This window comes from Chenopodium quinoa, unplaced genomic scaffold (genome assembly GCF_001683475.1).
Source record: "Chenopodium quinoa cultivar QQ74 unplaced genomic scaffold, ASM168347v1, whole genome shotgun sequence".
NCBI lineage: Eukaryota > Viridiplantae > Streptophyta > Magnoliopsida > Caryophyllales > Amaranthaceae > Chenopodium > Chenopodium quinoa.
The window spans coordinates 29,901-47,440 of record NW_018745336.1 but is presented as its reverse complement, the minus strand read 5'-3'; the positions used below and the strand labels follow the sequence as shown (position 1 = coordinate 47,440).

The 17,540-nt window shown below is 35.3% G+C and overlaps 2 pseudogenes; one reads left to right on the top strand and one right to left on the bottom strand.

The window, feature by feature from the left end:
* Nucleotides 1–2,654: 2,654 nt before the first annotated feature.
* Nucleotides 2,655–4,771, top strand: LOC110712794 (annotated as a pseudogene).
* Nucleotides 4,772–5,563: 792 nt separating this feature from the next.
* LOC110712782 lies at nt 5,564–14,832 on the bottom strand (annotated as a pseudogene).
* Between the last annotated feature and the right edge of the window lie 2,708 nt (nt 14,833–17,540).

The following is a 17,540-nucleotide window of genomic DNA, read 5'->3' as shown; positions in this document are numbered from 1 at the left end:
ATTTATTTTTTAAGAAATACAATTCTTCGACAAAATAGTAGTCTTTCGTATATTCTAAGCACAATACAAAAGCAAATGATGTATAAAACATATCCAAATTTGAAATAACCCTTATGGCCTTCATAGATCATTGAATAAGAATCGACATTAAGGTGTCATTTATGTCATTCAAGAGATTTAAATGTTGTGTTAATAATGATTGATAATGCTTTACTTGAAGAATGAACTTCCAAATTTCAATAATATTTTATCCATTTACATACAACAAGGATTTCACCTTTCAAAGTTTAAGAAAGCTATCTCTATAACCAAGTCTTAGTAATCAAACTACTTTTTGAGGTTGAAGAATTTTCATTTTGGTGGGGTAAAAATTAATGCTTCAATATTTTACTTTTTACTCAAAAATTGAAAATTGAACTTTCCACCATAAAGCATATCTATAGACTTTGTATATAACTTAGAACCATAAATAAATCTTTAATATGTCAAATGAGTTGTCACATGTATATATATTTCTCAAAACTTCAATTCCTTATGAAATGAATAATAATGGAATTTTGTTGTATGAAGTTTAAAATAATATGTATGAAAGAATTCTAAGATAGAAATTAAGATCAACATTTAGTGGGAATGCCACAATTATTGTTAGAATTTGATATATATATATGTGAAATGCCTTATATAGGAAGGATTGAATTTTCCAATCATGATTTGTTTGAATTTCTTAAACTACTTTTATAAAAGAACAAACAATATATGTACATGTTAAATAATTCATGTAGTATAAGTTTTAGCAACTAAAACTTTGACTCAATTAAATACCTTAAATGCTAAAGACTAGGCCAAATGAAAAGATTTGCATTTCATAACAATAATGTTTGAACTTGTGACATGTGAGATCAAACTCTACTAACAAGCCTATTGTTTGGGAACAGAGTTTTAACCTATAATAAATATTACACTCAAAATCTTAATTTCAAAAAACCCCCAAGGCCCATACTTTGTACATTTAACCACATTATATGAGATCAATCAACTTGTGATACTCAAATGTTACAAGTGTAACCACCCATAATCATAATCATGCCTTGTACCCACAAATATTTTTTTAAACAAAAAACAACACATGATCATGTCTTAATGAATAGATTTAGAAAAAAATAATAATAAATCAATTAAAAATTATACATACTCCGTACTTCATTTCATCGAAAAAGAGTTACATTTAGTACTATTTTAAATAAGTATTGATATCATATTTTATTTCAAAGGATGATTTAAATTGGAGAAAATACAAGTTTATCACTTAATAAATAAAATGACAAACTCTAAATGAAATAACTTTTTCGTTAAATATGAGCCCACATTTATTGATAGAATTACGAAATAATCATGCTAACTACATATTTTGTTGATTTATTTACGATTTAGCCCATGAAGCCATGATAATGAACTGATAAATTGGGTTCTCATTTTAAATTATCAGTCTAATTTAATCCGCTTTTTAAAAAAGTAGAGAGCATAGAGAGAGAATGACATATGGGATTGGATAATGGGAAAGAGCAAAAATGAGTCGCTTTTGATGTTGTTAAGCGTATTTATCAATTTTTTTTTACTATGTAAAGAAAACAAAACAAAAGAAATTCCACTTCTATTATTTTAAAAGAAAAGAATTGTGTGTATTTCTACTTTTCCACCTCCTCCATTTTACTTATCTTACATCTCTTTTGGATCTTCTTCTTCACACTGACATAACCTAATAATCTTACTCAGATTTCATCATCTTTGTCTTTTTTTTGTTTAATTTTCAAATTCTCATTTTGTTTTTTCCCCTAAAATTTATACATCCATTCTTTGTATTTTTATTAGAGTTGCTGGTTCTTTTGGCAATGCTTGGTAAGCTTTCTTTTTACCTTTCTTTTTTCTTCTTTTCTTTTCATTTTTACTGTGAATTTGTTGAGTTTTGATTTGGAAATCTGAAGTGGGTCTGTGTTTTTTAGTTGGAATTATAATGAGTTATAAGTTGAATTTTCACATGCAATTTAAATTGATGATTTTTGTCACAGATCTGGTAATCATTTCTTGGTTTATTTGCTGATTTCTTATATGATTGTGGTTAGATTATGTCTTCATTATTCTCCTGCTAGTTATGTATCGAACTTTTAAATGCCAAATTGTTTCTGGGTTTCATTCTCTTTTGAATTTTGCATTGCTTTTCATGTGAAAAGAAAAAAGCCTTGAAATTTTATATTTCCTTTTCTTTTTCTGCTGCTAATTTATTACTGTAATTTTTCTGGGATTTGATGATATGTAGATATAGTATGTTTTTTTCGAGGTTTGATGATCCCATATTACGCAATGTATTTGTAAATGTTTCATTTATGATCTAAAGGGTTCAAAACTTTTTTTTTTTTTTTCTAGTCACTTTAATAATGGTTCTACATCTTCCCAATTAGGAATTTATTAATTAATAATTCTTCTTTGAGTAATTAATCTAATATCAATTCTTTCTATCAACATAGGTCTGTAGTTCTTGCGGTGTGCTTTATGTGAATTGGCTTGAGATATAAGGGTGAGATATAAGGTGGGCTTGAGAAGGAGACTGATGCAAATTGGGTTATAGTAGTAGCTGGTACTTGGCATTCATCGTTGAAATGATTGCTGATAGAGATATTGTCGAAGACGGTCTTTGCCAGGATTTGGAGTCTCTGAGTGTGTCAAGAAAGCTTGTAAGAAGTGTCAGCCAGAAATTACGGAAGAAGAGAATTCACAGAAGTGCCGGGGATGAAGAGGAAACTGCTAATGGGTTTTCTTTGAGATGCCTCACTTTGTATGGAAGAGGTGGAGGTTGTAAAGTAGGGGCTGACACCAGTGAAGAGTTTGGAGACTCAAGCAATAGGAGGAGGTCAAGTGCTAGTGAAGAAGGGAAAGGATTTAAACCCATATGCGGGGCTGAGGAAACTGGAGTTGACTGCTTTCGTATGGAAGGAAGGATCGTTTTTGGAAGCGAAGTAATAGAAAGGAGTTAGAGTACGAGGGATCTAACAGAAACAGCAGAATAAATCTATCACTTCCAGATGATATCTTAGAGATGTGTTTAATGAGACTTCCTTTATCAAGTCTCATGAATGCCCGTCTTGTGTGTAAAAGATGGAATAACTTGACAACAACTCCTCGATTTATGCAGATGCGGAGTGAGGGTCTTTATCAAACTCCATGGCTATTTGTTTTTGGTGCTGTTAAAGAAGGTTATTGCACTGGGGAGATTCACGTGCTTGATGTATCTCTTAATCAGTGGCACAACATAAATGCTGAAGTTCTCAGAGGAAGGTTCATGTATTCTGTTGCCAGCATGAGGGATGAGATTTTCATTGTTGGAGGCTGTTCCAGTCTGACTAGTTTTGGAAGGGTAGATAGAAGTTCTTTCAAGACACATAAGAGTATGTTGGTTTTTAGCCCCTCAACAAAATCTTGGCGTAAAAGTTGCGGTCTATGAAGTATGCTAGGTCATCCCCCATTCTTGGGATTTCTGAGGTAAGTCTAGACTGTCCAGTCGTGCATAGTCAGTCAAATCGTCAAGATCGGCGTTTTCCAAGGTCAAGGCTTGGTGGGGTCTCCGATGTATATGAGGATCCCCACCGACTCTCTGTCAGACGACAGCTGAGAAACTTGTCTGATGAAAATGCTGGTTTTTGGCTCCAATGAAAAAACAATGCAGGCCTTTGAGACATAGGAGTGAGACTTCAAGCCTAAGGGATAAGAGGTTTGTGCTGATTGCTATTGGTGGTCTTGGTTCTTGGGATGAGCCTCTAGATTCTGGAGAGTTGTATGACTCTGTATCAAATAAATGGATTGAAATTCCAAAACTTCCTGTAGATTTTGGCATTGTTTGTTCCGGAGTGGTTTGTAACGGGACATTCTTTGTCTATTCAGAGTCTGACAAGCTTGCTGGCTATGATGTAGAAAGAGGATTCTGGACTGTTGTTCAACAACCCCTTCACCTCCTCGTGTTCATGAATATTACCCCAAACTTGTTTCTTGCAATAGCCGTTTGTTCATGCTTTCTGTTCATGGTGTGAAGGAGATGGTCAGATAGGTAGGAGAAACAAAGCCATTCGAAAGATGTGGGAGCTCGACCTTGTGTATCTTGCTTGGATTGAGGTATCAGTACATCCTGATGCCCCTATGGATTGGAATGCTGCATTTGTTGCTGATAAAAACCTCATCTTTGGAGTTGAAATGTTCAAAATATTTGGGCAAGTTTTGGACTTCTTTACCATTTGCAATGTATCCGACAAGGTCATGAAATGGAGTCATATATCAAGAAATCGTGTGGCTCTTGAACTTGATGCATCTTCGTGTGTGACAAAAACTATCATGGCTATACATCTCTGACCCTGCATCAGAGTTCAGCCAGATAAACAGTGCCAGAAACATATGAAAGAATTGTGCCAAAATTGGCCCGATTTAGGTGAGTTTTATGAAAGTCTTCGATACCCTGTAGACATTTACATTGTTTGGCATGCTTAATATGCAATTAACATGCCCATGTATTGTAGTATGTTACAGTTTGATCAGGCACAAATTTTTTTCCTTTCATTACAAAATTGTATGGTTTTCCCTATTACTACCAATCAAGCTGGATCCTTAGTGGAAATGTATGTTGGTTGAATTATGACAGAAAGTGGACAGTTGTTGGTATTAGTTTTGTTATTATGAAGGCCTCAAATCATAATTATTTACTAATTGAATGTAAGATGTCCTTTCCTGACCCACTAATTGTACCTGTTCTGATTTTAGTATTGACTTCAGTTTACAGCTCAACATACTATTACTTTTTTTTTTTTTTGAATAGCTATTACTTGCTCACTTTGTCTTATTGAAAAAACTCACAAAAACCAATTAAGGCAAATAAATTGACATTTAAATAAGCAAACTATGAACGTGGATGAATCATGTGCATGGTACATTTTTACATTTGAATGTATAATAGACATCCACACTATTGTTGCGTATGTATAGACACCCACAATATTGTTTGCATAAGATATCTACACTTGAATCATGGGTTTTAAAACTTAATACTACCTCCGTTTCATATTTTTTTGCAACTTTAGAATATTTTATATCTCACAAATAACTGGGCCATGTACGAGCTTCGTTTATGAAACGGAGGTAGTAATTAAAATAATGTGATCATCTAAACACTGGGCCATGTATGAGCTTCATTTATGAAAGATTGATACACCACAACTATTCCTAGGCCAGTTCTAGCCACGAATTTACTTGAGCACAAGGTTCACTAGCTTGCACATCATCACCTGTGCAGCTGTGCCCATCTCTAAGTTTGTTCTTTAATTTTACTCAACTAACAGTCTACCACAGCTATAAATATATTCAAGGTTGGTTCATCTGTTGGTCCCTTATTCATAAACCCATAAATAACCGCAAAAGTAGTCTTGTTAAAAAACTGTATGATGGTTCATTTCGTGTAAAGAAGCTGTATACATTTCAAAACAAAAGAAGATTTGACATAATGGACTTTACAACAAATGTAAAAAACATACTACACACTTGTACATTTTCGCCACCCTTTCCTACAACACCCATAACACATTGTACACACTTTGCCAATTTTCTGGAACAAAAATAACGGAAGAAAATTGCAGACTATCCATTGTTGGGGAATATCCCTGAGAAGTTCGGCATTCTATCAACATGCTTCAATGCACGCTCAGCTATTTGTTTAGTGCGGTAGTCTCCATGCTGGAAAGCATCGACAAGTGCTGTTCCAACATTCTGATCATTTGAAATTTCAAATGCTATTAGTTCAATCCGTAAGAGCCTCTCGGTTACCCAAACCGCCCTCTTCCTCAGGTCTTTCTGTTCGTTTTTCCACCAAAATATCCAAGATGGGTTTGGTTCCATCTGCCTTATGCAATGTAATAACCCCTTCTTCAATGTTAACTCCATCATCCAACAAGGTGGATAGAGCAGCAAGCGATGCCTCGACAACATTCTCATTCGTGTGATCTAGAAGTGCCACCAACTTTTCAACAGCGTGACCCTCCACTAGACAAAATGTGTCCTTCAAAGAACAGAGACCCTGATGAACTGGGCATGATCCAGATATTGTGGGTGGTTTGCTAAAACAGCCAAAGATCGATGCCCAAATACCAGGCGAAGGAAGCTCGGGCTTTTTGGTCAACTTTTTGGATTCCGAAGAAAGTTCTGCAAAGCCCAAGCAGAAGCTATTTGCACATTGTCAATCCCATTGGCCTGAAGCAAATCAGTGAATAGCCATCCAAGATGTTGCTCATGACAAAAAGCCAATATCTCGGGATCTTCATCTAACACATATGTAATCCTTGCAAGAGAACGAACCAGTCCTTCTAGGTATGGAGTCATAAAACGACCACCCCTTGCCTCCCCCTGCCTGATTCTCTTTACTCTAGATATAATCAGCCCGAACGCATCTTCTTTAAGCATTCGCCTAGTGAGTGCAAGATCTCTTTCAGGAAGTTCAGCCAATAGGCCAACAGCTTCAGCTTGCTCTTCCGTAATTCCATTGTTCTCTGATATAATTCTGATAAGAGCCCCAAGCTGGCCAGCTGCGAGTAAAGCATCAGCTAGTTCTTGGCCATAAAAAGAGAGAGGTTATGCAGAAGCTTCACGGCAGCTAAACGCAAATCCCGTTCTTCAATGAATTGGACCAAACTGATGGTAGCACCAGAGCTTTTGATGGCAGCAACCACATTAGGAACAGTTTTACGGTAACAAGTCAATCCAACAAGCACCTGGAGGAGTTTGCACTCAATTGATGGACCAGTGTTGCTGATAAGTTGGAGGAGGTTGTGTATTATGTCTTCAGAAACTAATGTCTGGTTTTCAGGCCCAATTATTACTGAATCAATGTCATACCCTGAATTCACCACATGTGAAAGAATAGTAGCTGAAACCTCTTTCAGTCGCATGGGAAGCTGTTTCACACCAACACCAAAAAGGTCCTTCACCAAAGGAGGAAGAATTCCTGCTTCAATTAAAACCTTTGCACTTGCATCATACGACGATATCTGGTTCAGGGCTTTCAATGAAGCTTCTCTTGATTGTATGTCATTATTTTTCATGAGATCCACAAGTGCTGAACCCACAGTTTCAGCCACCAGAACCTTGACATCATTGTTTAAACCCAGGTCACCAAGTAATGAAGCCATGGATAATTTAGTTTCAAGAGGTCCTGCAAAGATATGCATGCAATACGAAGACTTCAGTGAGTTCAGTCTAACCATGTAGTCATCCTTATCAAGGACATAGCAGGCTAACAAAACATGCTGTTGCAAATTCAACACTTCTAGTTGGTTTTTTTTTTGGGAAACTTGAAATAACAAAACGTGAAATAAATAAATGCATGAGAAAAAAGCAAAATTTTAATTTGACAAGCATATCTAAATTCTCTATACATGATGACCAATCACATATAAATCAAGCAACCGACAACAATTATCTATCTCAAGCCCAAATTCTCTATACAGCTATGTCTAGTTCCTTTAAATTTCCTAAAATTGGATATAGTCTAAAAGCACCAGCTGCCTAAGACCATAATAATGTCAAAAAGTTATTTTATGCCATAAATTGTCACGGAAAGAAAGCAACTCCGTAAAAGATCTACCATTCTGTTACAGCCAAATGATCCACAAGATAGCCATCAAGGCATTTTGCCACAACCACCTTTTCTCCTCCCTTCCAAACCCCACAATATTAGTTTGCAACCCATATGTTATACTCCGTATTCAAAGAACTTAAACAAACCCTCTTCATGCAACACAAAGACCATGCCAGCTCGCACTACTGAATGAAAAAGTGTAAGCAATATTCACTGTTATCTTGGCAAAGTAAAAAAAATGTCAGGTACAGCACACCTCAATCTCCATTTCCTCTGTTCTTTTTATGTTACAACACTTCCCTAAAATGGATGTTTTTTAGTTGCAACATTACTAAATTTAGCAAGTTTTTTCCTAGCAAAATACCACCAAAACCCACTAACTCTCTTTTTCATTATACAAGTGAATTTTTTGTCTAATCTAATACCCCATGTGGGAACCAAAACCCACCAACTCCCTTTTCTTAATCTCTGTTCCCACACCCATGTTGCAACTAATTCCAAACGGAGGAAGTACGGAATTATTAAAAAAAGATTACGGTAATGAGAATCAAGATGCTAAAGAAAATATTTCTGATTCTTTCTCATATGATAGAAACACAAACAAATATGAACTATTAGATATTGCAGTAACATAGAAGAAGTTCCTTTAACTAACAAAGTAAAAATTTATATAAGAGAACACTTCAAGCCACCTAAAATTTCATACAGGGTGAATTATTCGTAGGTGGCTTGAGAAGTTCCTGCGTAAAAGTTGAAAAATTTATAGGTAGTCAAGGACAAGTATTACCTCAATGCCAAGGCACACCTTATTATAGGCTGATCTTCACTCTTTATATGGCTAAAGTGGAAATTTGCCCCTTAACTCTTATTTACTACGAAATTCACCCCCCCCCCCCCCCCAACCTATCTTATAGAAATTAGACTCAGTAACTATATTTCATGGTGAAATTTTATTATAAGAAAAAGGTTTACTTCAAAATTAAGATTAAAATTTTAATCCATATAAATTCTAAATCAAACAATTTGATTATATAATAATATAATCCATATAAATACGAAGTATATATTTTGTTGCATATGCTATTGTAAATAACAGCATAAAATTATGGTTTCCTTGTAGTTCCCACGGCAATATTTGTAGAGCAAAGTCAACTTAGATATACTTTGACAAATTCAACAAATTGAAGCCCATTCATCTCTTATTCGTTTTATTAACCACTTACACCAACTTGATAAAGTATGTGCATGGTATATGGAGGGATTGGAGGCCAATTCCTTTCAAGAGGTGCTCAAATTATGAAAATATTAACAAGGGTCCTCGGACTATTGTGTATGCTTTTGACATCAGGATACTTATACTATTCCTTTCGCTCTTCAAAGACCTTCTTACTTAACATTTCATCGTTCCTCAAATAAAGCTTACTATTACTTAATTCCAAATTTGGCAGCTCCCCCCCTTCCCCCTTCTCTTTTATCCTCCTTTACTCCACCAAATAGGTCAACTTAATTGCTAATACTCCAAACCATAAATCTAAACAACTTTCTTTTTCTAACCCAATAACAACAATATTTGCTTAAATCCAAATGATGGGATTTGCTACAAAAACCAAGAGTTTATAACTTGTATTCATCAACCAATATCCTCTATCTCCATGCCCTTCAATCAAGTGCTTGAACTCAATTTCTTTATATCATTCTTATATCCCTTCATCCAAGTCATCTTTGATATCCCTCTTCTAAAGAGAGCACATGTGCTCTCAGCAATACTTTCCTTACAATGCATCTTTGGTCTCCGTCTTGCATGCACAAACCAACTCAACCGATTCTCCCTTAACCTCTTTCCTACCCAAAGAGTCCTTTTTCATTTAAATTAAAGGTATAATAGCAAGTGTAAACTAAATTTATGAAAGTATACTAACAAAAATTTATTTACAGATTCAATAAGGTCCCACTATTATTTAATACTTCCTCCGTTCTATTTTAATTGCAACATGGAAAGGATGTACAATATTTTAAGAAGGGAAAAAGATAGAGAGAGATAAAGAAAGGCCCATGTGACAAGGAGAGAGAGATAGAAGACATTATTGGTCAAATAAAGTAATGTTCTAGTTAATTTGCAACGTCTGAAAAAGGAATATTTTGCTGTTAAAAGAGAACGGAGGAAGTACATCTTTCTACTCACATTTAATAAATGAAGAAAACCCATTGTCTTCAATCACATCTACTTCTTTAATATTTAAATAAAACCCACTACATCATACCACGTCTACTAAATCATTAAAATAGCAATTAATAATCAAACTTGTCACCTAAAACTTTATCATGATAAATGTTTAAACTAATATGGGAAGAAGGGAGTTATTCTTTCACTACGAATTCTCTCTTTATGAAACACTAGAAAAAGCCTCCCTAATAGTCTTGTAAACATCATGAATCTCATGTGGCAACATAATAAAACAAGTTTAGGTTTTTATTTATGACCTCTGCCAAAATGCAATCATCAAGATCTATTCACATGTTCAAGAGTATAATATTCAAAGACAACAATAAAGTATAAAATGTTTGCAATTTGAAAACATAATTGGTAAGTATGTATAGAATAACTACTAAGGAATAATGTCACCAAAGTAAGAAGAAAGACAGCCATTCAAGGATGAAAGGAGTCTTTCAAACACAAAGATGCTTCCCAAAATAATATTAATTCTAGGGCCCACAAGTGTATGGTCCACAAGTGTATGGGAGCTTCATTGACGGGGGTGGGGGAGTGAAAAGATACACTCTTTTACCAGAAAGTTAGTTTTATATATTAAAAGTAAGAGGGAAGTATCCCAAACAGATCTACCTTAAATCATTTCTCAAATAATCCACATATGTTCACCTCTTCATGAGGTAATTAGGAACTAGGACGTAAGAAAACTTCAATAAAGATGACTGAAAACTAACACTGTTTATAATGATGATTATTTTGAAGTTTCACCATCCTCTATTTATCTCTCCACCTGATCCAACCTTCCTAGGACACCAAAGGCCTCGTCCTAGAAAGTAGAAATCAGTTTACCACTCTAGGAAACCACTGCCTCCCCTCATTCTCCACCCCCTCAAAAAGCTTGGCCACCACCACTTATCTTCATGTCAGTTAGGTCCATTTTTAGAAACCTTCATGGGCATAAGCTCAATTTGTTGCCAAGTGTTTGATCATTTTCATTGCATTCAAGTAATGTTTTGGTGGAGCAGTCCAATTTGGCCAGATTTTTTTTAGAGAGAGAGAGAGAGTAGTCATAAAGTGATTATCATGATGATGACAAGGATGAGAGATAGTAGAGAGGAATACAAGGTAAGGAAAGAATGAACCTAAAGACCAGAAACTTGCAAGTAGAATCAAGACTAGTTTTCTTCTTGATTTTTACGAGGCATATCCACTTATAATTTACCTTGAGAAATGATAAAAAGAGAGGGAATAATATTGAGAAATGACCAAAAGTACAAGTTTATGTGAAAATTTCTAAAAGTTAAAGTTCTCAAGTCTACATTTGTATCTCAACAGCAAGAGCAACACAAATACACAATCTCATAGCAAAATATCTAAAAGTAAGAAACGTAATTTAGAAGACACACATAAGTGGCTTACTGCCCCACCTCCTTTCAGATAGTATATTCATGTCTCCTAGTTTAAGTGGACATATCAGACAAAAATAATTTAGATATATTAGAGTGAGAGCAATAACCTTCAAGAAGCAGTGTCAAAAGAGGCTGCAGTCTACCACTTTCAGCCATCAGCCGAACATTATGTTCACTCTGCGCCAGATTATCCAGGGTTTTATGAGCTTTCTCCGTAGTCAATATGTTTTTCTGACTTGCTGCTGGCCATCCCAATCAAGATAAGGATTGCTCCATTGATTGAACCAATTTTCCCGGAAAGATTATGAGATTTTGAAAGCTCATATAGCAAAGAGGTAGCTTCTTCTTTTTCCTTTGGCGAGGATTTAGAGGACAAAAATTTCATTATGGTACGCACAGTGCCTCCTTCACCCATTACTTCCTGCATAGATATAAATCTTTAAATGAAACTCCAATTACATTATACCTTACCAATATTAAAAGGACATATGAGAGCAGAATACAATCTCATGTATCATTCAGTAGGATATGTAAATGTGCAGACACAAGATTAAAAGTTGCTCTTGGCATCACCAATGCTTGACCTACTTTAGCAAAATGAGGATAGAAGACCAATATCGGAATAATCAGAAAATAATGATTCCAACGATTTTCCTTAAAAATGAAGACTTCCACAAGGAATTAATAACCAGGAAACAACCTTCATATCTGGATCTTCTTCTGCTATGACCCGTAGAGTTTCCAATGCTTTATGTCGTACTTTCCTGCTGCCGTTTCTAAGCATTTCAACTATTGCTTGCACTATCTCTGGATTATGAACCGCTTGCTTATTTGATCTGCTACATTTTGAAATGTATTCCACATGTCTCAATGCTTGAAGTATATCCCGTTCTGATGAGCCTGATGATAATGATCTGCGAGCAATATCAAGCTGTGCAGCTTCATTCCTCGCAGTCCATTCTTCAATTGTGTTCCTCAGAGCTATACTCGGGTTCAAATATGTGCTTTTCAGGTCCTCCAAAGTTAAAGGACACATAGGCTTCTTTCCAGTCTCTTTACATTCCCTGAACCATTTCTCAATTGCCTCCCGTTCAAAAGTGTTTCCATTTTCTATGGTTACTGGATCACGCATGACCTGCTTTGTTAAAGGACAAACAAATGGGCTAAAGATAGGTTCTACATGCAGTTTCTCAACTGGTGAGCTATCATCTGACTGGCTATCAAAGTCTGTACTTCCACCTGAACTCCCGGCCATATTACAAGAGCCTACAACACAATCAAATAAAAACTGATCAGTGTTAGATTTTACCCATAAAGAAAGAGAGAGACAGGTCACATCATAATAATCCCACATTATACAAGTATACATACCCACAAGAATTGATAAAGCTCACATATTGCTCAACCAGCACCTCCTGGACCAGAGAAACATAATTCATATACTACATCATAGCCTAATTACTTCTAACGACGCTACCACTCTGAAGTCAGACAGGAATCCTTACTCCTGTGACAACCAAAAAGTTGTTTCAGTTGACCCTATCCATTTAGTATGTGGGAATAAATGCTGGTAATGGGTCATAATTTTATGAGAAATGTCCTATGCCTATCCCCATGGTAATGCTAGTTCATCCCAAAGTACCTCTTTTTCTTCATAATTTTTCATTACCATCCATAACCACTTGAGTGGTAGTGATGAAATATATGAAGAAGGATGGGTTTGCATTACCATGAACATTAAAATAATACTTTCTTAGCAAAATTACACTCATTCATTCCCATTACAGCCATTCAGTAGCACCTATCAAAAGGGTTAGTGGGTGCATGCTGATCCAAAATAAAAAAGCGGTTCAGCCATTTAAACAATTTAATTCAGTCCATTACAAACCAAAGTCAAAAAACAACAAATTTTTTCACTCCATTAGAAGTAGACATTAGTTTACACATATTTCGTATATAATGGTTGGCCTCTGTATCTTCATTAAGTACGCTTTGATACTCTATTAGCAATCATTTTGATCCAATTATCCTCTTCAATCGTGTAACCTGATGCATGATGAAAATACTGTGTAAAACCTACTGTCTGTGAATACTCTATGACTTTATAATTAACCCTTTTGTCAATTGCGGTTATAAGAACAGAAGGTTGAGACTAAGGTTTTCTATTAAAAAAAGGGAGTTATGGGGGGGGGGGGGTGGGAGGCAGTAGTACTAAGCCTTCACCAAATAGGTCACCCTGTCAATATTCTTCATATTAAGTACCTCTTATGACCAGTGGGTAGGCAATAAACATGTGACCAAACCAGCAATGGTAGATGCGTTTGTGCATACTTCACTAAAGGAAAGTCTCATGCTATTGTTTATGATAATGCAACTCCAGCCAATTATATGTTCTCTTCATAATTTCTATTACTACTTTAGAGGTTGTATCAACTATCAAGTGGTGATGGAAACTTATGACTGTTATGAGCAAAAAACATGTACTCACAAGTGGAGTTGCAAGAACATGGAAATTGGGACGAAGTATACACAAAATCATTATTTATACCATCATTTATCACAAACCATACAGATTCGTATAGTTGAAAAGATGGCAACTTTTCGAAAATTCAACTTTACAAGTAAAATTTGATAGTTTTCTATGAGCACATAAATTAGTTGGTGCTCTACCTGTAATGTTACTCAATTAGAAACAAAATGCATCAGAACTCAAAATGTTTCAACCAAGGTTACCTAATACCCCATCCCCCCTTATTCCGTATTAGTAACTTTCGTTCCAATACTCAATACTTTTGAGTATTAACACTCCTAAATTAGCGTATTCGTCGTATTGATGGAGTAGTCGATTGGTCCATGATTAAAACATTGTTACAAAGAATTGGACAAGGAAATTCAACCAGTATTATCTACAAGTCAGCAAAATATCCTTAATCTCCTACACATAAGCCAAATTAAGAAACACCCAAATTAGTTAAGCATTACTAAATTCATAACATTCATCAAAACAGTAACTTTTAATAATCCAAGATATCATTACCTAATTCATAACCATAAGCCAAATTAAGAAACACCCAAAACTAAACATAACAAATTCAAGCCAAATTAAAAACACCCAAAACTAAACATTAACAGATTCATACTATAAACAGTAATTTCAATTATTCAAAAGGGTAACAGAATAAATAATCGAAAAGTGAGAAAAAATATACCTAAAATTAAGGAGAAAAATCAGCGGAACACCTTAAAATATGATCCAACGCGTGAAGAAAATGGTAGAATTACTGACTGTATACAGAATTTCAGCAACAGGAATCCAATCTCAAGCAAAACCCACAATCATCAAATAATAAATAAATGAAAAATTAAAGAATTTAACGATTACTTCTTCTTTGTAGAGGGTTAAACTGGAAAAAATGGTGGTTGAAGAAGAAAGAGGAAAAGAAAGTGTAGAGTAATTGTAAATTATAATGCGAATAGCAGAAGAAGAAGAAGAAGATTGGTTGACTAAGAAAATACTTGTATACTTCTCGTCCAAAAAAAAAAAAAAGAAATACTAGTATACGTACAGACTTACAGTCATGATATGATTGAATGCTGATGGGGCCAGTCTCTCTCCTCTTTGATTTTTTTTTTTTTTTTTTTTTTTGTGGTGTGGGGTAGGGGTGTTAAAAACCGAGTGTCCCGTCCTGATTACCCGATGACCCGCAAAAAAACTGATGGGAAATTGACAAATTTTTTTGATTTTTTGGGGTCGGGTAACCGTCCCGCTAAAATAGCATTTTCGTGGGCCGGGACATGGGACATGATTTGCTAATCTCGGGTACCCGAATACCCGTTAAACAAAAAATTAATAAATAAATTCGTGTATTTCTCTTTTAATCACTGAGCCATTTTTCTAGGTTATCAGCCTTGAACTATCTACTGGTATTCCCATGCTTTACATTTTCAAAGAAGGAAAGTTCATGAGAAGAGGAAGCCCTGCAGGACCCACTGAGGCAAGTGTCTATGCTTACACAGAGGTATACTATTCTGCATTTGTTTAGCATTTTGGTTCTCTTGGCTGGTTTCAGCTTACATTCTTCTTAATATAAAATTGTCCCAAGTAACTGAAATGTAGCATTGTAGCTGCACTTTTATTACACCGAAAAGCGCTAGAAATGTGATTAAAATAAACTTATTTAATTAAAATCCGGGTACCCGTGTCCCGTCCATGATAATCCGGGTACCCGTGTCCCGTCCATGATAATTCGGGTACCCGAATACCGGGTACCCGAATTATCCGGGATGGGACACGGGCCGACTTATCAACTATCCGAAGATTCGGGTACCCGAATATCCGGGTACCCGGATGTGAACACCCCTAGTGTGGGGGAACGGGTTGGCCAATTTTGAAGGTGGGCACGGGCCGTTGCCTTATAACGGGCCAAAAAAGCCATGTTGAGATGAGGCTATATGGTCTGGCCCACATATCGTATCATATCAGGTCATACCGTATTATCGTCTATATATTTCATGAAAAATTGCTAAGAAAAAGATGATAAAAACACATGCTAGTTTGGATGTAAACTCATCTAAGTGTGTAACTTTTGAAAATGATTTCCATGCAGTGGCAGATACAATTAAGACCAAGGGTATGCAAGTTCATATCCTTGGTGGAAATAAAATTTAGCTTTTCTTTATTAAAAAATATAAAAATACATATATACACCATGAGACTCTTGTATATGAGACGCGAAATACTCAGTACATATTATCATGCTACAATATGAGACTATTTTTTTGAATTATGTGACTGATTTATCGTGTTTTAATGCTACCACATGTAATTTATACACTATTATAATTGTGCATACCGTGTTCTAAAATCCTGGATACGCTATTGTTTCCGTGCACAATCTAAGGCCCACTAGCATGCTTCGTGCTCGTGTTGGGCTTGTGACGACTGCGTGTTGAATTTAGCCATTTTTGTAAAGTGTTAATTTAGTTTGTTCATGTCCACCTGTACCCATGTTATTTAAACGGAGTAATAGTAAATAAACGTTTTTTGTTTATCATAAAGATAAACTTGAATTATCTCTTCTTTTTCTAGAAGTTTTTCTTTCTATATTTAACTTGAGTTAGATCCCACACTAACCCACCTACTTTTTCTTTTTTTACTTTTTCACTTGCATAAAATCATGTGCAAATGACTAAACCAAGTACAAATAAAAAGTACTTTCTCCTTTCTTTTTATCGTAATGTTTGGAATTATACTATTCGCATATACTCATTTGACCGTTTTTTTTTTACATATGGTAAAACATGGGCATTGATATATGCTTCTAAAAATTTAACTTTTTAGTCATGTGTGTCAATAGATAAATTCAACTATTAATATATTTAATTACCGGTATGCAAGTATAATAAAAGTTGATATATTGAAAGTATATATTGTGACGAATCTAATAAGGTCCCACATAACTATATTTTTCATTACGTATAAATACAAAACACGGTCAAAGGGAAATGGTGCTAAAGTCAAAACGTGTCAACTAAAAAAATGGAGGCAGTATAATTTAATACTTTTTACTAAAACATAGTTAAATGTAGGAAAAATTAGTTCCATAAATCTCAACTTAAGCCAATTTACTAATATTAATCCGTCCTAGATGACCAGTTACATGATGAATAGATAACCTTTTTTTAATTACTTTTCCTTTTGACTACCAATGTCATTCTTTGACCACCCCTAAGACCGCCACAAACAAGTTTATTTGTGGCGAGGGAAGGGAAAAGAGGGAATATCAATGGTGGGGAAGAGGGAAGGGGTTTTCTATTATAGGGGAGGGTAAGAGTGTGGATTTCAGTGGTGAGGGAATTGGAGAGGGGGGTTTTCGGTGGTGGGAGAGGAAAAGGGGGTGGTTTTACGGTGGAAGGGAGGGAGAGGGATTTCTTTATGTTAGTGGAGGCCAGAGAGAAGAGGGGTGGTGTGGAGGGAAATAGGGTGCTTTTCGATGGTGAAGGAGGGAAGGGGGTGCTTTTTCGATGGATCTAAGAAAGCGAATATTCCAAAAGTTCGAATTATTATTAGAAGATAATATAATTTGGGATTAGTAAAAGCAAACCAGCCAAATTTGAAATTTATACAACCAATTTTTTCTTAAATAAAATAACAAAATAAATGTGCATGACCAAGCGTGAAATTCCAACTTTGCAAATAAAAAGAACGGAGGAAATACAACACATTGATTTACTACATTACAATATTTCAATTACACCC